The following is a 22943-nucleotide window of genomic DNA, read 5'->3' as shown; positions in this document are numbered from 1 at the left end:
AATTATAACAAATGTATTAGATAATATTTATACTGTAATAATAACTGGCATAAAATAAGAAATAGTAAAGTAATTATGATTAAGTAGTTAAGGTAAATTATTATTATTTTTATTTAAAAATATTTTCCCAGACTTCTGCTTCTGGAAAGGGGGAGCACTTATAATTTCTTTATTCCTTCTAGTAAGTGCAGGTAATGACCCTGGGTATTATATATAAAACAAAAGTAAGAATACTGTGAAGGGAGGAGAGAAGGCAAAGTAGATAGGGACTGGGGATCTGAAGAATGACATAGTGGTGAGTATCCTGGGGTTTTTCTTTACTTACTTGCTTGGGGGGCTTTTTATGGTTTTTGTTTGTTTGTTTGCCTGCCTGGTATGCCTACACTGAATATGTGAGGTACTGGAGAAGCAGACAACCTGGAAATGCCAATAGGGTCAGATAAAAAAAGCTTAGGGAAAGCCTGTTCTCTCACCAAAGGAATAGGAATAAGGAATCCTAGGAAGACAGAGAAACTTTAGAATATAACCACTCTGCTCCAGCCAATCACCACAGAAAATACTGTTCCATGGCCATCCCTGAGAGCAAAGTCCAAGTGGGAAATGTAGACTTCCACCCTCTCCAGGCTTTAACAAGACATACTCCCCTTCTAGGGGATGTCAGACAAAGCAGAGTGGGGAGTCTGGACTTCCAGCCTATCCAGAAGAACAGTGAGGCAGACCTCCTAATCGTGACTGGGCTGGTATACAGGAAGCCTAATAAAGAGAACTTCAACCATCACTCAGCAGTAATGGAAACACTCTCCAGAGTGTCTGGGGGAACCATGTGAAGAACAACAGTCAGGATGCATCTTCTCTCTCCCAGCCAGGGTGTTATAAATGGAGGCTTTGGAGGAAATTGGAATTCCCCCCTCCCTCAACATGTAACAGGGAGCCCCTACTTTCTCAGCTGTCAGCAGAGCCCAAGTGGAAAATCTAGACTTTCATTTCAGGCAGGAAGGAAGCAGTACTCTCTTACCTTGCCAAAAAAGGGTGGATATATACTGCTGAAACATATGATGTAAATAAGATATAGAGTCTTATAATGCCAAAAGTGTCCATATTTAACTTTTTTAAAGTTACTCATCATGCCAAGAATCAGAGATTTCAATTTAAATGAGAAAAAACAATCACTTGGCATCAACACCAAAATGACACAGATGTGAGAATTATCTAACAAGAATTTCAAGAAGCCATCATAAAAACACTTTCACAAGCAATTCTAAACATGCTTGAGACAACTTTTTAAAAAAAAAAAATAGAAAGTTTCAGTAAGGAAATAGAAGATATAAGGAAGAACCAACCAAATTGAAATTTTAGAATTGAAAAATACAAAATCTGAAATCTGAACCTCCAACAGAAAAATAGAAATTACCCAATCTGAGCAACCGAGATTAAATAGGCAGAAAAACAAAATGAACAGGGACCTATAGGACTATAACAAAAAGTCAAACATTTATGTCCTAGAAACAAAAGAATGTAGAGATGAAAACTATTTAACTGAATAATGAAACCTTCCCCAATTTTACACAAGACATAAAGCCACAGATTTGAAAAGGTGAGTAAACCCTAAACAAGATAGACTCAAAGAAATGCATGCCAAGATGCTGTGTAGTCAAACTTCTGAAAGCTAAAGACAAAGAAAAAATATTAAAACTAGTCAGAAAGAAATGATACATTAACTATAGGACAAAAGCAATTTGAATGAAAGCAGATTAGTCATGTGAAAACATGGAAACGGGGAAGTGGTACAGCATTTTTCAAAGCACTTTTCAAGTGCTAAAAGAGCTATCTATAGACAATTCAATATCCAGTGACAAGATCTTTCAGAAATAAAAGATAAATCAAGAGTCTCAGGTGAAGGAAAAATAAGAAATAAAACTAAAATGATATCACCAACATAGCTACCCTAAAAGAATATCTAAAGGAAATTCTCTAACCAGAAATATAATCAAAAAGCAATCTTGAAACAAGAAGAGGAAAAAACGCTAAAAAAATAAAAGTGAAAATATCATAGATTTTTACTCTATTGAGTTCTCTAAATTATATTTGATGGTTGCAAAAAGTGTAACAATGTCTAATGTAGTTCTCAGTGTCTGTAGAAGAAATAATATAATTATAAATAATGGAAATAAGGGGATATAAAGGCAAGTAAGTTTCTATACTTCGCTTGAAATGGTAAAGGTTGATACCAACAAACTATGATAAGTTATGGATATATAATAACCTAGAGCTACATAGAGAAAACACACACACACACACACACACACACACACACACACACACAAAACCCAGGGCAACCACTAAAAAAACTATACAAGAAATGCACTCAAAAACACAGTAGACTGTAAAAATGTCAAAATTATGGAGATGAAGAAGAAAGTATTGGTTGTTGCCAGAGGCTGGAGAGATGATGGAGGGGAGGTGATGGGGTTACTATTAAAAGATGGCATGAGGGGGATCTTAAAATAATGAAATAGTTCTCTATCTTGACTCTAATAGTGGTTACATGACTCTCCCTCCACATGGAATAAAAATGACACCAAACTATATACACACATTATATCAATGCCAGCGGGAAATAAAAGATAAAAGAAAAGGGAAAACTGACAATGATTCATGATTGAATTTAATAAATTTTCATTTTTATTTTTCTACTTTTTAAAATTTTAAATTTTTATGTTCAATTTTATAAAACAATGTTAGTAGAAAACAGAATATGTAACAAGAAATATAATATGTTGAAAATAGTCATCTGAAACTAACCCACTAAAACATATAAAAATTTTCAATTTACACAATATGTTTAAGATTGCAGTGATCAAGACATTACTTATCTGAAAAATATGTGGACAAAATAAATAAAAGAAAATATCATGTTTGCACAGGGAATACTTCAGATACTATTGCCCTTGGATTTTGCATGAAACAGTTGTTCTATCACCAATAGAATTGAAATAACTATCATAGTTAATAACTCACATACACTTGTAAAAAATTGGTAAACCCCCACCCCCTTGCAGGCTAATTGTAGAAGATCACAATAAGAGCAAGCTGAAGACTAGAACATGAATCTTTGGCCCTGGCAGAAGGTCGGTGAACAACCTAATATCCCTCCATTCGATTCTTTTGTACTGAGGCTAGCTGAAAAAATTCTGTGATTTGCAAGTAAGAGCCTTGACTGACACAGGGCCTCAGTGAGATCTCAGAACATGTGGTCCTGACCATCAGGGTGCACGTGGACCACCTTGGATATTCATGTGCAAGTTTTTCATATACCTGTTTCTTTTTCTTTCCTCCTGAGTCAGGAGGTTGAAGAAGACAAGTACATGGAAACAATACCATCCCAGGTACAGATATCAATCAAGGGAATCCTTTTGTGTTTACAATCCTTTAAACCTCAGCTACCACATTTAAGACAGGACCCAAACTCTGGCATGATGATTGAGTGTTGTTTTTAGAGCCGTGATATGTTAATGCTAGAGCCATAGAGCAAAATATTTATACAATGAGTCTTGTTCATGGCTTTCGTACTAGAAGGAATGCTGCACTTACCTCTTTAAGTGCCATCTTAAAATGATGGTAAAGGGAATTAAAATGTACTTTAAACAAACATTTTGCTTAACATTTTCATAGGGGCAAGCATGTGCATTAGTGTGTTTTAAAGGGGCAAGCACCAAGGGAACTATTTTAAATTAAAGACCCTTTTTATCTTGGATCAGTAAAGCATGCTTTAACTTATGTGGATTTAACTCAAGTGTGCTGTGATCATATGATTAGAGTATAAACTAGATTTGCACATCATTCTGTTACCTTTATTCTCTAATTTTACCGAATGTCAGTTGAGGCTCCCTCTGATACATGCAATAATGACTCCCTAAAATATTTTATTAAGATAATTAGTATTTTCTGAATTTCCATCAGACCTAACTTTATTGGCCATAGTTTCTTTCTCTTCAGAGAGATCTCACTTAGTCTCAATTTCTAAGAGATCACTCCAGTCTTTACCCTCTGCTTAGTATTCTGGCTTTTATTTGTGTGAGGTACTTCAGTGGCCAAGAACAGACATCTAAATGTGATGAGTGCTGGCCTTCAGCACCCCGATGGAAGCTGGAGAAGGGCATATGTGACTAGAGAAAGCAATCTGAGGGGTTGTGTGTCGGGCATGAAGAGTGGTACTATTTTTCTACTGAAACAAAATACCAGACAAGATTCTCAGAACTGAAATGACTGCTTTGTTAGTTTAAACAAACAAACAAACAAATAAACAAAAAAAACTTTTCCACAATGTTCTTGCTCCTTTCTTTAAGAAGCAAGACTTAATTCCTCTCCTAGGAGTATAGTTAGGAATCAGTGACTTCATTCTAACAAATAAATAAGGCAGAAGTGATGGTTTGTGACTTGGGGACTAGGTTGTAAAAGGCCAAAAAGTCTTCTGTCTCTCTCTTTCATCCTCTCTCTCACCAAGAGAGGCCACCTGGTGGGGAACTGTGGGGTTCTGCAAAGGTTCATGGGAATGAGCCTGAGTATGAACTCTCTAGGCCTACTCACACCTTCAGATGATGCCACCCCAGCCAATTGCCTGACTAAAACCTTAGGAAGACCCTAAGCCCTCTAGCTAAGCCACTCCTCAATTCCTGACCCCCAGAAATTTTTTTTGAAATAAAAAACGTTCATTCTTTTAAGGTGCTATGTCTTGGGGATAAGTTGTTACACAGGCATAGGTAATTAATACTTATGGTTGGCCTGGCCTTCTTTTAGGAGGCAAGGCAATTACCAGGTCATTTATTTCCAAGTAGATTGCAACAGAGATGCAAGAATAGGCTTAATCCTCAAAATTACAAATGAGTCTAGCACTCCTAATAGCTGGCAGTCAAGTACCAACTTCTCCATGTAAAAATTCTGGAATAGGTACTTTCAGGAAGATGGAAAATACAAAGCAACAGATGCATGCATGTGAAAATGAGAAAGAACAAGTAATATAGATTCATCACTATGGGCCTGTGTGGTGCTAAAATACCTGAACTAGAAGTTAAAATGTCTATGTTAGGCAGAGTCCTGCCTTGGTACTCAATGACAATAGTTGAATGACTTTCATCTTCATAAGTTAATTAGCTCCTCTACAAAATGAGGGCAAGAAGATGAGTTTCCAGGGTGGTTGCAAAGATTAGAAGGGTCGGTGGTTCTTATGGGAAGCTGAGGGCAGCTGGCAAATGTGTGGCAGCAGTTTTTGTTGTCAATATGATTAGGAGAGCACTGGTGACAATTAGTGAAAGAGCCAAGGAGGAGCACTGTTCAGCAGTGTTCAGGGCAGAGACATCCTGCAAGATGCAGGGTCTGCTCAAGTTTATGCAATTCCAAGCTTCCTGCCACTCATTCATGTAGAGGGAAAGCCAGCTGATATTGATCTGCCCTTAGAACATTTAACTTTTTACATACAACTGCAAAGTTAAAAAAAAAAAAGATTTATGAAATACTAAATTGTTTAAGGAAACAGCTCTTACAAATATATATTTTTAAAGGAAATTTACCAGGAGTTGTTTAACATTTAGAAAACATGCCCTGGGTAACACCAATTAGATATAAGCATAGTCAATAAAATGTTCTTATCTGTCTATATTTGTTGCTGGCAATCACTATGGTTCTATCCAGAGTGCAGATATTGAGCTGCTTCAATGTATTTTCTAGTGATGTAGAATCTGAACTTTTACATGCTGTTACATATATTAATTTATTATTCATCTCTTACCTTTTATTTATGCTTTATACATTAGGGAATTCTATTGGTTATTTTTAAAATTATTCCTGTAGATATTTATTTCTGCTTTATTTAAGGTTTATAAAGAGAACATTATAAATTATTTATATTAGAAAAGAGGCACAACATGGCGGCGTAGACAATGTCTATTGCCTCTTTGCACAACCACATCAAAATTACAACTAAAATATAGAGCAACCATCAGCCAGAAGAGTCAGAAAATTAATTGAATGAAAGCCTGACAACTACAGAATAAAAGAAACCACATCCATGGAGATGGTTAGAAGGGGCACAGACATGGAACAGGCTGGTCCCACACCCACATGAGGTGGATAAAAATTCAGGAGGGATATCTCAGGAGTGAGGAGTCCCAGCCCCGCACCAGGCCCCCCAGCCCAGGGTTCCAGTGCCAGGAAGATAAGTCCCCACAACTTCTAGATGCAAAAACCAGCAGAGATTGAATCGGTGGAAAAAACACCTGGAGCCCCAAGCAGTTCCTCTTAAAGAACCCACACACAGACTCACCTACTCAGACTCACACCCACTGAGCTCCAGCACTGTGGTGGCAGCTTGAAGGCACCAGTGGCATACAGGGAGGAACTGAAGTGTCTGGCATCAAGGCGAGCTGAGGCCATTGTCTCTTTTCTAAACCCTCCCCAGACAGAGACCACAAGCTGGTGCCAAATATGAAATGCCATCAACCTAGTTATCACTGTTTAACCTGCCTTGGAGATCCCCAAAGACTCTGCCTCACTCAATTTACAGGTCCACCCAAGCTGCTTTTCCATATAAATGGCTGGTCTTGGCTCAGGCTTCACAACTTCCTAAATCCTATCAAACAAGCAACAGCTGGCCTCAGTGAGCCCCAGACCTGACACTATCAGCAGTCAGCTTAGATTCACAGCTTGGCTTCACCTGGAAATCTCCAAACCCAGCACAAGTAGCAGCCATCTCAGACTGTTTTATAGCTCAGGCCCTGGGAAAAATACAGGTAGGGGGTGACCTTGGAATGTACCACCTGGGAAACCCCAGGGTCAGTGCACCCAGTGGACAGCTATAGACCATATCAGAGCACCACCACCCTGCTGCTGCACAGCTGATTTTCTAATGAGGACAGAGGTTGTTGGTCACAGCCAGTTCTTAGAGCTGACTGGCCTGGGTTAATCCCCCTCATTGTTCTGCCAACAGCAACCAAAGCTCAAATACAAGAGGTGGGTGTACTCAGCCCATATGAAGGGCACCTAGCTTGGGTGATAGGGAGGCGGTGCCACTGGACCCTACAGGACACCTACTACATTAGGCCAATCTATCAAGACACAGATTCAAAGCAGCTGTACCCAGTACACAGAAACAAACACAGAAAAACTGCCTAATTGAGGCGGCAAAGAATATGGTCCAAATGAAAGAACAGAACAAAACCTCAGAAAAATAACTAAATGAAATGGAGATAGCCAACCTAAAGGACACAGAGTTCAAAACCCTGGTGATCATGATGCTTAGAGAAATGGCTGAGTACAGTCACAAAATAAAGTAAGAAGTGAAGGTTATACAAAGTAAAGTAAAGAAAAATATATAGGAAACCAACAGTGATGGGAAGGAAGCCAGGAGTCAAATCAATGATTTGGAACAAATGGAAGAAATATACATTCACCCAGAACAGAAAGAAGAAATAAGAATTGAAAAAAATAAGGATTAGGAACCCCTAGGAGAACTTTAAACATACCAACATCCAAATCATAGGGATGCCAGAAGGAGAAGAGGAAGAGCAAAAAAATGAAAAATTGTTTGAAAAACTAATGAAAGAGAACTTCTCTAGTTTGGCAAAGGAAATAGACATACAAGTTCAGGAAGCACAGAGAGCCCCAAATAAGTGGGGTCCAGAGAAAACTACACCAAGACACATCGTAGTTAAAATGCCAAAGTTTAAAGATAAAGAGATCATCTTAAAAGCAGCAAGAAAAAAGCAGAGTTACCTACAACAGAGTTCCCAGGAAGTGGCTAGTAAGAAGTACTTGAAGTGATGAAAAGCAAGGACCTACAACCAGGATTACTCTATCCAGCAAAGCTATCATTTAGAATGGAAGGGCAGATAAACTGCTTCCCAGACAAGGGAAAGCTAAAGAAGTTTATCATCACCAAGCCATTATTACATGAAATGTTAAAGGGACTTGTTTGAGAAAAAGATCAAAACTATGAACATTAAAATGACAACAAACCTGGCTGCTGTGGCTCAGTGGATTAAGCGTCGGCCTGCGAGCCAAGTGTCACTGGTTCGATTCCCAGTCAGGGCACATGACTAGGTTGCTCGTCAGGTCCCCAGTTGGGGGCGCGAGTGAGAGGCAACCACACAGTGATGTTTCTCTTCCTCTCTTTCTCCTTTCCCCTCTCTCTAAAAATAAATAAATAAATAAATAATTAAAAAAAAAAATGATAACAAACTCACAACTATTAGTAACTGAATCTAAAAAGCAAAACCAAAAACAAACTAAGCAAACAACCAGAATGGGAATAGAAGCATAGGTGTGGGGATCAATTTGAGGGTTATCAGCTGGGAGGGGAAAGAGGGAGAAACAGGAAAATAGTGTAGGGATCAAGAAGCATAACTGGTAAGTACAAATAGACAGGGGGGTTGTTAAGAATAGTATAGGAAAGGGTGAAGCCAAAAAACTTACATACGTGACCCATGGGCATGAACTAAGGGAGGGAGGATTGCTGGAGGGAAGGGGATACCGGGAGGAGGGGGACAAAAGGGGAAAAATTGGGAAAACTTTAATAACATAATCAATAAAACATAATTTTAAAAATAAAATGAAAGAAAAGAGGCACTATTCTACTCTAATTGAGAAAAACTGATTATGGAGAAAAATAGATTTTAAAACAAATAGCTATGCAAAGAAGCTGTTAGAGGTCTACAATCCCTTACCTTTAATTTCTAAATCCAAAAAATTCTGAAACCCAGAGGACTTTTTAAGTTCACTTGGCCACAAACCCTGACTTGAACTTAGCTGAGCAGGTACAAACACATAACATGAGCCTACATGATGGTATTTGTATAATTGATTATATACTTATTCATACATTTTTTTTGCTACAGAAATTTTAAAATGCTTGAGCCTAGGGTGTTGCTTCAAATGTTAATGGGGGTGATTTGCAACATCCAGAATTGTCCCACCACTTTGCCTTCCAAAAATTGAAAATATTCTGAATTCCAAAACATATTGAGCTGCTTGTAATTTAGAAAAGAGATTATAGACTTGCACCTTTATAAGTTCCTACAGTGCTGCTTTTGGAACCCTAGACTTCTTATGTAGGTTTACTAAGAAGATGTGATCCTGAACTTAATTCTAACTATCATTTTTGTCAAAGAATAGTTAGAATATCTAATACAATACAATATATTGAACATTTCTACTCAATAGCTTACTGGAATGGAATATTTTAAAAAGATCCAGCTAAACTGTTGGATATGTTAAGATCATAAATTTAGAAGAGACATTTTTCCATAATTTAATGAGAAAACTTCAAAGTGTGATTTCAAGATTTTTTTTCAATATTTACCAACTTTCTATTATATACCAGGCCCTGGGGACCAGGTTTTGAGAATAAGGCATAGAAATTCATTTCAAGAAACTCTGCGCATAATAAAGGATGCCTCATGAGAACATTTAGAATGTTCTAAAGGAAAAAATGGGGTCATGTAGATCATATGCTGTTTGAAGAGTAAAAGATCAGGTGAATTAAAACACACAATTCTCATCTAAAAAAATTTAAACTGCTTTATTTAATTTGAATCCTTCTTATTTTTGGAAATAAGCCTTTTCGATATTTTCTTTCATGTATCCCAGTTAAAGAAATTCCCTGTTCCAGAAACCATCTATGTTTCAATACTAGAAAAGTAATAAGATGTAATGGTAAAAGCAGTGATATTTCAAGTGGGTTCTGAGAACATTAGTGTTCTCTGGGAAGCCAACCACTGCATGCCCAGTAATATTGCTAATCTCTGCATTTTGTAGTCTCTCACATGTCCCCCTCCTCCTCTCTGAGCCCACAGCCAGACACCCTCTCCACATTCAGTTGTCTTGAAACAACTCCCTAGAGTTCTCTAGGGTTTATCTATACTCTACGTTTTCCTTTCAACAAATATGCTTATTTATACCTATAAGTCATGATCCATCAGGCCTCATTTCTCTCTTCAAATCACTGCCTTGGAATATCTTCCCCCAACATGACCAAATACCTCTATGGCTTCTTGGGATACAATTGATGATAAACTAAAGCTTCTAAAAATCCTAAAATGAAAGTTCGTTTATGTTGAACTTACACTATTCTATCAGATGCTGCAGATATGGGTAGATACTTGGTGCTGGTAGCTTACCATTTGTGATCAGAAGAAACCTCTTCTAAGAATGCAGAGATAAGACGCACCGACATTCAGTACACCAGGACCCTAAAGCTCAATGAGAATACCTCACATTCTGTACTTCACAGTGAGAAGAGCAAGCAATGAGACAATCAGTCATGGGAACCTGCAGTTTTAAGTGTAATACACTGGGGAGATACAAAGTTAGGTTTCAGGATAAAAGTAGCAAATTGAATCCAATTAATAATAAAAAGAATAAATAGCTCATGTACTGGGTGTATTCAGTGTCCTAGGCACTAGGCTAAATCTTCCTTGTGGCCTTCTCATTTAATCCTGAAAACAATTTAAAAAACGTAGGTGGTGTTGCTATACCGCTCCTTTTTTTTAGTTGAGGACTCCGAGATTTAGGTTAAGAGACTTTCCCAAAGTAACATGGCTGATACCTGGTGTCACTGAGATTGAAGCCACTTTTTGATCCCAGAGCCCTTAATTATAAACCACTATGCTTTATTGCCTTTCACAATGCCTCTAAAGTACTGTCACCAGAAATACCTCCTTGGGTGCAGAAAGTGACTACAAGAAACACATTCTTAGAAATACAACGAGATAGTAGTATTGACAGATGCTAGAAATCAATTTTATGGGAATTATTGGCCATTAGACAGAAGTAAGTAAAATAGTGAGCTTAATTTATTCATGAATGTACATTAACAATGCAGCTTTATATATGAAATGTAAATTTCAGAGTTGAAAACTATTTAACAGAGGCTCTTTCTGGCTTCCAAACTTTGGGCAAAGGAAATGAAGTAATCCCACTTGTTGTTTAGGTACAAAGGAGAAAAAGAAATTCTCTTAAAATACAGTATTAGTAATTTTACTCTGTACAGTAATGTACCATAATGAACTGCTATAATGGAAAAAAATAACAGGTTTTTAAAATTAGAAAATGTCTCTCTCCAAACTATATAGCACTGAGAAGCAGGAATAAAAAAGAAAAAGAAAAAAACATGGGTACAAAATTATAAATTGCTTTTTTAGAAGTCTTAGAATTAGAATGTGCTTGCAGGATTTAATATAGGATATAAACATATTACAGAAAAGAATGTTAGCTATTATGGGAGACAACAACATGAAAACTGTCAAATAGATAAATATTGGATGCAAAATGTATCCTAATACTTGATCTAATCTGTGTGTTTGATCCAAGGCAAAATTGAGTTACTTAAGATTAAACCAGATTCAAGAGGATTTTATTAAGGAAACATTAAACATGAATGTTTTAGAGCAATACATTTATTTACTTTGGTTATTATTTTAATTTTATAAATAGTCTTTTTTTAATTGATATACAATACTGCACATATTCAATACACACACTTTGATGGGATTGAACATATGGCCACACCATCATCACAATTAAAGTAATAAGCTTACCCATCAGCTCCAGAACTTTCCTCCTGCCTCTCCACTTTTTAAAAATGTGAATGTTTCAGAGTATTTAATTGATTTACTTAAGTATTTAACACTTTAAACTCATAATATTTTTGGTTTATGTTAATTTTTAATGTATTCAAATATTTGTTCAACCAATTCACAACCTATGTTCATTGAATGTTCAAGTGTGAGACACAGTTCCAAAATGTATTTAAACTTTTAGAAACAATAATCTATAATAAATCCCTTCTTTCTATACTCCACTATGCACATTTTGATATGGTGTGCATATATGTGCATGTTATGTGTATGTGTAAGAGTGTACATGTTTGAGTGTGCCTGGTCAGTTTCTATGAATGGAATGTTAGTAAATCTACAAGGTCATAAACGTTTTTATTCCTCACTGCTGCCTGTGCAAAGTACTGAGATGTCCTTGGCATGAAAAACACAACAACTTATGAATCCAAAATTGCCAAGATTTAGAATAGAATTTTTCATAGCCAGTGTCTGTTTCTCATTGTGGCTTAAACCATCATTTTCCTCATTCTCTGAGGTTTTACAGTTCTTCTCTGTTAAGCTCTGATAGCCCCTTTAAGTTCATACTATGAATCTACAATGTTACTGGCTAGATTAGGTCTAACCATTGTTACAAAACCTACATAATCACAGAATTAATTCCTTACATGACATGTAAGAAAAAGAAAAGATCTTCAATAAACTTTTGAAAAAATACAGGTAGATTTGCTCCTATACTAATGGTAAGTATTTAACTACAAGTACAGTAGTCCCCCTTATCCATGGTTTTGCTTTCTGTGTTTTCAGTTACCTGCGGTCAACCACAGTCTGAAGATATTAAATGGAAAATTTCAGAAATAAACAATTCACAAGTTTTAAATTGCACATGATTCAGAGAGGTGTGATGAAATCTCGCCCTCTCTCTCCATCCCACCAGGTACAAGACTCACCCCTTTGTCCAGTGTCTTCCCGCTGTTTATGCTTCCCATCCATTAGCCACTTCGTAACCATCTCTATGGACAGATCAATTGCTGTGCCGTCAGAGTGCTTGTGGGAAAGTAGTTTTATTTTACTAATTCCGTATTCACCTAACGTTTAGTAGAGTATATTGTTATAATTGTTCTATTTCAGTATTAGTTATTGGTCTTAATCTCTTACAATGCCTAATTTATAAATTACACTTTATCATAGGTATGTGTGTATTGGAAAAAACATATATATAGGCTTTGGTACTCTCCATTCATCCTGGCTGGTTTGGCTCAGTGGATTGAGCGTCGGCCTGCGAGCTAAGTGTCGCTGGTTCGATCTTCCAGTCAGGGCACATCAGAGAAGGAAAACTCTGACTCCAAAAAACCTCCGCTGCCTTGCGGCATACCTCTTCAGGGGAAAGGCTAAGGGAGTAAACCCCGACAGAAAATCCGGAGCCGGAGTCCCTAAGGCGGTTTGACATTGTAGTCAACACCGGCAACTCCTGCGGCGCACCTGAAGCCAAGCTGTATTGACTCCGTCTTTCCCTTGGACCCTTCAGCTGCGAAGAGAGGGGGGGTCTGCTGCATGGGCAACAGCAGACCCTCCGTATCACCCTGCCCAGGCTCTGTAGCTTCAGCTTCACTGGAGAGGACACTCCAGCGTCATCGCAAGATGTCAGTTCAACACGGGAGAAGACAGATACCGTGTCACTCCCGAGATGGACTGCACAGCCATTCTCGGTGGTGCAGATAGACTCTTAAGAAGCTACACCATCGTCTCTCGAGACGGATGGCTGCCGATGACGACGACGACTCTCCATTGTTTTAGGTATCCACTGACGGTCTCAGAACCTATCCCCTGTAGATAAGGAGAAACTAGTGTACATGACAAAGTGATACATAACATCAAACAATTTAATGAATCTGTTTTTACTAAAATAATAATAAAATTATCAAGTTAAAAATCAGCATAATAAACCTGAAGCTTAGTAGGCTCCATACTTGAACTAAAACATTATTGAGACAAAACGTCTGTTATCTACGCTAACATTCTGCATACAAGAAACATGTGGATTATACACTTATTAGAAATTTATTTTTAAAATTTGGCTTCTGATATAAACAGAATCTTTGTGTAATAAAGACCCTCAAAGAGATCAAACAATTTTTATTGCCTCCCTGATACTGTCCTGATATTGTGCACATTTCAAGCTGTAGGAAAAGGGTTTCTGCCCATAAAAAACCATATCCTTGGATTGATAAAATACTAAGTAAAATAAGAGATACCCCCTCCATAAAAAAACTACCTGCATTATTTATGTCATTATTATTACCAATAAATAACACACATACATTTTTCTATAATTTATTTGTAATGGATTTAAAATATTTGCCAACCACCATTATACGTATCATAGAAACACATTTATCAGTAGATTAAAAGATGTTTACTTAATAACAAAGAGTTCTAAATGAAATTTTAACAGAAGATATAACTAAATCATGGTATATTCATTCATTGTAATATGCTGAAACAAATTATGAAAATTTAATAACATGGGAAAAATAATCATCATACAACATTAATAGCAATAAATAAGGGGAAGGTTTAAACATTATGAGACCAAATTTATAACAGGTATGGGAAAGAATTATGCCAAGAGTTAACATTATGGAAAATATTTTATTAAACAAAATCTAATCAAAACTCTGAAATTTGCACTTAGTGATAGACTATCAAGGGATACTCTTCTTTGTTTTCACACATGTGTCCTATGTAGGAAAATGAAATATCACATGTAAAGTGTGTGTGTCTTTGAATCATGTGTGTATACTTCTTGAGACAAATATGAAACCAAATTCTAAGTTAAAAAAACATAATAGCAGGGACGCAACTTACTAAGAAGTTAAGAAACTATGGGGGTCATGTTCCAGGCAAGAATTATTTTTCTATTTTATCCTATTCTAAATCTGGACTATGTTGCCTGAGCCATATGGTTTTTCTCTGAGCACTTGGTGAGCGTTACTTTCTTAGGATTTGGGGAGGTTGGAAGAAAAGGGTCTCAACATATAAAAATTAGGTGGTCGCAATGTTGGAGGTGAGTCCAAAATTGACCAGAGGTTAATGTGCTTAAGCTTTTGTTGTACTCTCTGTCATCTCTCCCATAATTTCATCAAAGAAGTTTCTGTTTTCTGTCTTAGTAATTATCGCTGACATACATCTGGCAACTTAATCCATGAGAATCTTCCTGGAGTTCTGTAAGTCAAATTCACCTTGCACTGAAGCGTTCTTGAACTTTAAATATTAAATGTAGTTGGGCTGCTAGCCTGATTCCCACGGGCTCTGATTTTTAGGGACTGCTTCCACTGGAACTAAAAACACAAGCTAACAACTGCGGTGCTGATAAAAGAGATGCTCTCTAAGCAAAACATCCCACTTCCTGCTGTGTGGCCTTTTCCAATATATCAAGTAGAGGGTATGTTTTAACCACAGATTCAGGCTTATTCCTATATCTATTCTTCAGAAATTTTGAATTTTAAAAATCATTACCACCTTGTTTGCCTTCTAGTTCCCTTTATTTATGGTGTCATGGATTCCTATATTTGGGGGGATCAAGTCCATTGACAGTGTTAGGAAAGGGTCAATATTTGGATTTATAAAATATCTACATAAAACATCATAAAGTTCACAGATAATTTCAAGTGCATCCATGGACCACAGGCTAAGAGCTCTTGCTCTAAGTACTAATATACATAAGCAGATTTCTGTAGTAGAATTTTAGAATAGTAACATATCTAATTGAGAGCTATGCTGATTTTCTGAGAAAATTCTATAACTGAACCCAGTTTTTCCATTAATTTACATAGCAATTTCATAGGTGCCTATCTAAGTTGTTTTTATGGAAAGATATAATAAAATTATATTCAGACATAAGCATCCCTGAACAGTAACTTTGCAGTATCACATTATCAAGAAACAATAAACCCTGAAATTGAAAAGCTTTTTGAGATGCAGGATGGGAAATTTACCTTAATGAAGAAATTCTCTACAGATTTAAGAAAAATAAATTGAGTTTGTTCATTTTTCACCTTTATAGTTCTTAGGAAATCTATCTGAAAATATGTCTGGATGTATGTATTTTTTACAAGTATTGAAAGGGATTGCTGGCAGGTGATTTGGCAACTTGGTTGAGTAGCTGCAATGTGAGAAAGCAGGAAATTTAATAGAATACTCTGTGAAGTATAGTGTAGCTTAGAAAAAAATCTTCAGTGGAGCAAGTGCCCAGGAGCACATTATCTTTACGACTGAAATATCTATGCATGAATACACAGAATGTGGACAATAAACAAAATGAGGATTGAAATAATGAAGGACTGATAAACAATTTAATACCATGTCCAAGTGAATAAATGATACTGATGAGAGCATGGAAATGCAAGGGTATACTTTGTTTAAAGAAGCAAAAAAGGAGGGTATTTAGATAAAAGAAGATCAAAAGAAACATGCTACTGGACCATGCTATAGATTACTAAGTAAAGGGTCTGGAAATGTTTTTCTTATGTAGTTTCTAAATGGGCACTGAGGCAAAACATAATATTTGAGGAGGATCTGAATGTAACAAACATTTACTGCAAATGTTATATATAAAGTAAGACCAGTACCTCCTTGAGGCTGGCCACCATCTGCTAAGGGGAAAATAAGCTTAATATGACAGTCGCAGACGCCTATGAAGCACAAATGATTAGTTAACGCCGATTGTGTACCAGTCACTTCACTTACCACTTTACTTACATAATCTAATCTCAGTGGTAGTCCTCTGATCTCTCCGTTACACGTGAGTAAAGCGGGGAATCAAAATGAATAATAAATGGCCAAAGATCATGCAAGTAGTGCCAGAGATGAGAGTTTACTCCAAAGTCCTACAGAACAACTGTTGTATGAGGCCATGTAAGAAGCATACACTTAACAGAAGCACTAAAAATCTGTGAAGGCATTGCAGGAGAAGCGACATTTTAGCCAGATCTTGAAGGACGAATAGATTTTGCAATAGAAGAGGAGAGGTATATAAGTAAAACACGTGGCACCTGTGAAGGTGCTGAGCTGAGGCAATGCATGGTTGAGGAAGCAACTGAAAGGATACATTCAGTAGAGTGTTGGGACCAGGATCACCAGAAAGCGGTGTGACATCCATTGCATGATGCGACACAGGAGATTTTGAGAAAGGGAGAGATAATGTGTTTTAGATGCATCTTTATAGAAATAACAAAAAGTGTTTTGTGTGTTTGGTGGGGGAAGGGGCTACAGAAGGGGCAGAAGTAATGCAGAGAAAGTAATAATGGGTAAGAGAAAAGATCAGTTAAGAAATTGATAATTAAGCTTAAGAGAAATTGCTTATCTAAACTGAAGCAGTGAGAGTGGTTCTGAACAGGTCAATACAGCAATGAAATTGACGGTGTTAGATGGTTGATAAGGTGTGTAATGGGGTGGGAGATGAAGTTTTAGGATCATATTCCCAAGATACTAACTTGGTAGATACCATTAACTAACAGAAGGTGTGAGAGAAGGAGAAGATAAGGTGAATCCCATTTAAGTATTACCTATAGAACATTCAGGTAGATGTTCAGTTGAACACAGCTGGAGCTCAGAAAGAGGAGTGGGCTTGGAGGTAAAGAGTGTGAAGTGTTCAGAATGTGAGTGGCAGTTGAAGTCATAGAGGTACAGGGCTTGAGCCAGGAAAAGCACACAAAGACCCAAGAGTATGTAGACAGAAATCAGCATAGGAGACTCAAATGCAATGCTCCAATCATGGAAGAGAATTAAAAATAAATAAATAAATAAAGCATACTGGGCAACAAGAATGAGCTTTAAGAAAAGGTGGCTAGTAGCAGCACACATATTTACTGACAGTCACACAATGTAATATCATACATTTCTTTTTCAGAAGTCAGTTTTATCAGCAAGGGACTTCAGAGTTCTGACTTGTGAAATAGTGGTTGTCATTGACTGTAAGCTTAATGTACACCAGTACTATAAATGTTTCTCCATCTTTAATGTGGACATGAATCACTAGGAGGCTTGTTAGTACAGATTTCAATTCAGTTGGTCTCTGATGGGGCCAAAAGTTCTGCATATTTAACTCCAGGTGATACTGATACTAGTGCGTGAACCTCACTTTTGTTGTAAGGTGCTGGACCAGCTAGTGCAAACAAAGGCTGCTTTAATAAGAACACCACATGCAGATCAAAGGAGATTCTAGTCCAAGTGCCCTTGTGATTTGTGATGCAATTTTAAGAGGTCAACACACAGAATACAGTAATCAAGCCATGACATAGGAAGTTTGGTATGAGCACTGGTAAGCTTTACTTGCAAGCAAAAGGTAACATATAAGGGAGTGTATAGCTGTCTTTTAATATTTGAAGGAAATAATCTTTATTATTGCTTAGGTCAGAACCTGGACTGATGTATGCAAGTTATGGGAAGGCAGACTTGTCCTTTGAACTGTTCAACAGAATTCTGACTCATTGAGTAGTGTTTTCCTTCTGTGAATGTTTTCAAACAAAGCTTTAAAAGTATTGAGAGAAATCTCAGAGATCATCTAGTTTATGCTACTCACCGATGTAACAGATGAAGAAAACAGGTAGTTTATATGACACTCAGGTTATACTGTAAAACTGGTTAGTGCATTAAAGACTTGATTGCCATTTTCAACTATAGTTATCCTTTACATTCATAAACTGGAGCAATAACATATAAATCTTAATTTTGTGGGTTAATTTTATGGTCAACTTGTTAAGCAAATGAAAAAGAAATTTAGTGTTTTCCTTCCCCCCATGGGTGTGGGTTTCTGAGATATAGCAGGAATTTGCATATATTATAATATCAGGACACTATTCAGGTGCTTAACCATGGTTTGCACATGATTAAAAGCTGCAGATCATTTGAAATCATTTCATTGACTAACAAATCTTAAGAGACCTTAGAAAAGTAATTTTGGCTTAACATTTATTTATGCAATATTTATTGAACAAGTACTGGATGTGAGCTTTAGGCGAGTTATTGATGAATTCACTTCTATGGGATGACTGTGGGACTGAGGTCTGCCTTTGAAACCTGATGAGGAGAGGGGCTGGGCTGAAAGGTTCTAGCCATTCCTTGTCAAAGTATTTAAATATCTTTGAATCCGAAGTTGATCAGTTGTAACTGCAAGGTGACAGGTTGACACATTTCCCTCTTTTGTACCTGATGGGAAAAACTGGTTGGAGGTTGGAGGGTAGAGTGTTTCATGACCTATTTTGATTCCAGGATTTGGCTGTGTATCCATGGTCTAGGGTTTCCAAAATAGATATTGGGAAACACCTTTGATATGATCCAAGACAAAAAATGAAGCTTGTTTTATAGAAAGAACATAGACTTTGTTTATCCACAGGCTAATCCTAAAAGCAGATGCACGTGCATGCAGAATAGTTTTCCTTCTCCCTTGAAAAGAAACCAAATATGAACCTCATGATTTTCTTCAAGTATTTTTACATGGCCATGTGTGATGTTTAACAATTATTCAGGCTCTCACATTTCCACTTCCTGACTCAATCTTCAGTTACAAAAACTAAGATGAAAACTTCCCACGAAAGTAATCGTTACAAAGTATTTAAATATCTTTGGAAAAAAAAGACAGTTTAAAAACAAGTCACTATGATTTATTACTATACCGGTTAAGACTGCAACAAGACTTAAGTCTTGTTAAGAACAATTTGATGCCTTTATTCCACAGTGATGACACAAAAAATACATAAGCCTTATGTAATATGGTTAGATTTTGATTTAGCAAATCATTCATATTAAGTCATCAAAATAGATATGGTAATCAAAATTCATTGGTTGAATTTTTGTCTTTCAGAAGACTTCCAAAGATGTTAAACATAGAATTGGTCAGTTTAAGCTGCTTCATTTTATACTTTTTGCTTAAGATTCATTTCTTCTCCAGGGTTCTGATGAGCTAGCTGAAAGAAGTACGTACACTCAGTCCTTTCCCTTATGTGTCTGTTCAAATTCTGGAAAATCAAGTTCTTAGATCACAGCTTTAGAACAGAAAACAAAACAAATCGAACTCCAATCAATAAATTACTCATACAATTTCATATAACTTATAATGACTGATCTTCAAGTAACCATTTAAAATTCAGACTTCCAGTGTGGGAATTTGGAAGATCTGATTGAAGTGATATTGATTTTACTCCTTGTTCAAATTAAATACGAAACAATAAGAATACATCTTATTTTTTAGATTCTGGAAAGGATCGGTTGCTTCTCAAAAGCTGCTTATTGCTTATTATTATTAAATATATAGACATTTAGTTATGTCAGAAACTAGGCTATTTCACACAAAAGATAGTTTGTATACATCTCTCTACCTGAGGATGTCATTGGAGCTAGTTGTTAAGCTGATCATTTTTTTTCTATGATCTATTGTGGTTAACAGGAAGCTCAAATAGTGTTTCATGGGCTGACATAATTTTGAATGATATGGAGGTATCACTTAAAGTAATACTAAGCTCTTTAAACTGTAAATATTGCACTTCTTCTAAACTATTAAACAAATTTAAGATCATTACAAAATTTATAATAGTTTTTCCAATACAGATGATAAAAAAAAACACATTACAGAATTTAGCTTAAAAAATTATTGCACTTTCTACCTGAGTTTTGTGGAAGATTAAATGAGAACAGGGTAATATCTAAAGTTTCTCTCCAAATAGGCCAGATCTCTGACCCATTTAGTGCTGAAGAGTCTTAGTAATTTTTACATTAAATATGTAAGAATATTTAATGAACACTTTTATAGAACCATATAATATTTAGTTTGTAAGTGTAAAAATGGAAATAGCTTATTTTAGTAACAAAAAATAAAGATTTAAGCAAAATGAAAATTATTGTTAAAATTATATCAATTTATAATATTAGAATAGTTTCTAATATAGGAATAAAACAGTGAGGGGAAGCTAGATCACAGAAAAAAATTCTAACCTCAAGTTTATTTGCTCATAGCATCTAATGGGAGTGAGACAGTTTATGCCATAAACTTCATAGAATGGGAGTTTAGGAATAAAACAATAGCTCAGGGTGACCCTTAGGATAATTCTCATGTCCATCCTCTTTCCAGATGTAATACTGAAATAAAATTCCAAGCCTCCTAACTAATACAGCTAACTTCGAAGAGAAGCATTCAGAGAAGACAGCATTATCTTGTCTTCGTTGTGGGTAGGGGCACAAAGGAGGATGGTTTCTGGGAGATTCCAATGAAACATGGAAATTGAGAAGTGGAGACTGATGCCCATAAAGGACAGTAATAACCTCAAGTTCTTCACAGTGAGTTACGAGTCAGATCTGAAAACCACTTTATCTGCCCCCTTTCCCCACTCTGTGAAAAACAGATGCACGCTTCTATCACAGTGAATTCTAGCAAGAGCCATTTTATAAGATGGATGAACAGAGCTCTTTCATCAAAGGTGAATATTCCTACAAGTGCTTTCAACCTTCTTCCTCCAAAGAAACAGAAGATTAAACAGAATATAATATCTAACCCTTACATTGTAGTTCCCTTTGACAGACAAGTTTTAGAAAAGTGAAAAGGGAATCAGGAATTCACCTTTCTCACATCTGAGTAAACAGCAGTCTGGACAGCACCCATGTATGCATTATGGAAATGATCAGAAAAAAATTAAAGCATGAAAATTATGCAAATAAACAGGAGAAAGAGACAGAGAAAAGAGAACAAATCTTGAAAAGAAAAAATAACCTAAAGAACACGTGAAAATTAATGTACTTCATGTTAAAAAAGTTTACTAAAATATATATAAAACATTTAAATTAAATGTTTATTAAAATAAATAATAATCAATATTGAGGATGTTTGTCGAAAGATGGTCTAAATTTTCAGAGAGCTTATTTCCTTTCTTTTCCTAAAAGTAAATTAATAATATATAATTTCCAAGTAAAGTGAAAAGTTTCACTGAAGAATAATAGGGCCTCATTTTCAATGAACTAATACCACCTACTTGTCAACCATTACCAAATAATGCTGTGTAATAAATGTCCTCAAAAATCACAGCATCTTATGACATGAATCAACCAATTCTCACTCAAGCATCTGTGGGGTTTCTGGACTCAGCAGGATTTGACTCCAAGGTGTTATTGATTTCACATTGGCACCAGGTGTCTTCTGGGACCAGTGAGTATTCTGTAGCATATTCCTCCCACAGTGATGGCAGGAGCCAAAGAGAACAAACCCACCTATGCAGACACATTTGAAGACTTAGCTCACTTTTCAGTTAATTACCTTATTATAGTTGAGTTGTAAGAGTTCTTTACACATTTAGGTAAAAACCTTAATCAGATACATGAATTGCAAATATTTTCTCTTGTTATATGGGTTATCTCTGTCAGTTTATTGACAGTGTCCTTGAAGCACAAAAGTTTTTAATTATGATGGTGTCCAGTTTATTTTTTTCTTTTTGATGTCATATGTTAGATAATTGTCTAAATTAAGGTCATCAGAATTTTCCCCTCCATGTCTTTTTTTAGTTATTTTATTGTTGTTCTATTACAGTTGTCCCAATTTTTCCTCCATTTTCCTCCTTTCCTCTCCCCTGCCCCTCCCACCACCCCCTCCACAGTCAATCCCCACCCTATTGTCCATGTCAGTGGGTCATTTATACCTGTTCCTTGACTAGTCCCTTCCACTTCTTTCCAACATTATCCCCCACCCTCTCTGACCACTGTCAGTCTCTTCCTTGTTTTCATGCCTCTGGTTTTATTTTGCTCATTAGTTTATTTTGTTCATTAGGTTTCTCTTAAAAGTGAGATCATATGGTATTTGTCTTTCACCAACTGGCTTATTTCACTTAGCATAATATTCTCTAGTTCCATCCATTGCTGTCACTAAAGCTTCTTTCTACAGCATAGTATTACATTGTATAAATGTACTACCGGTTTTTGATCCACTCATTTACTGATGGTCACTTAGGCAGTGTCCAGCACTAGGCTATTGTAAATAGCATTGCTATAATATGAACATGGAGTGCTAGAGGAAACCATAGGCAGTAACATTTCAGATATCTCCCATGGCAATATTTTTGCCACTATATCTCCTAGGGCAAAAGAAATAAAGGAAGGAATAAACAAATGGGACTACATCAAATTAAAAAGCTTCTGCATGGCCAAAGAAAAAATCATCAAAAATGAAAATGGAACTGACCATATGGGAGAACATATTTGCCAATGATACCTCAGACAAGGGTTTGATCTCCAAAATATATAAAGAACACATATGATTCCACATCAAGAAGTCAAAGAACCCAATTAAATATTGGGCAA

Source organism: Furipterus horrens, unplaced genomic scaffold, assembly GCF_987537825.1.
Source record: "Furipterus horrens unplaced genomic scaffold, mFurHor1.1.pri manual_scaffold_10, whole genome shotgun sequence".
Classification (NCBI taxonomy): domain Eukaryota; kingdom Metazoa; phylum Chordata; class Mammalia; order Chiroptera; family Furipteridae; genus Furipterus; species Furipterus horrens.
The sequence above is the reverse complement of the archived record's forward strand: the minus strand, read 5'-3'. Positions refer to the sequence as shown.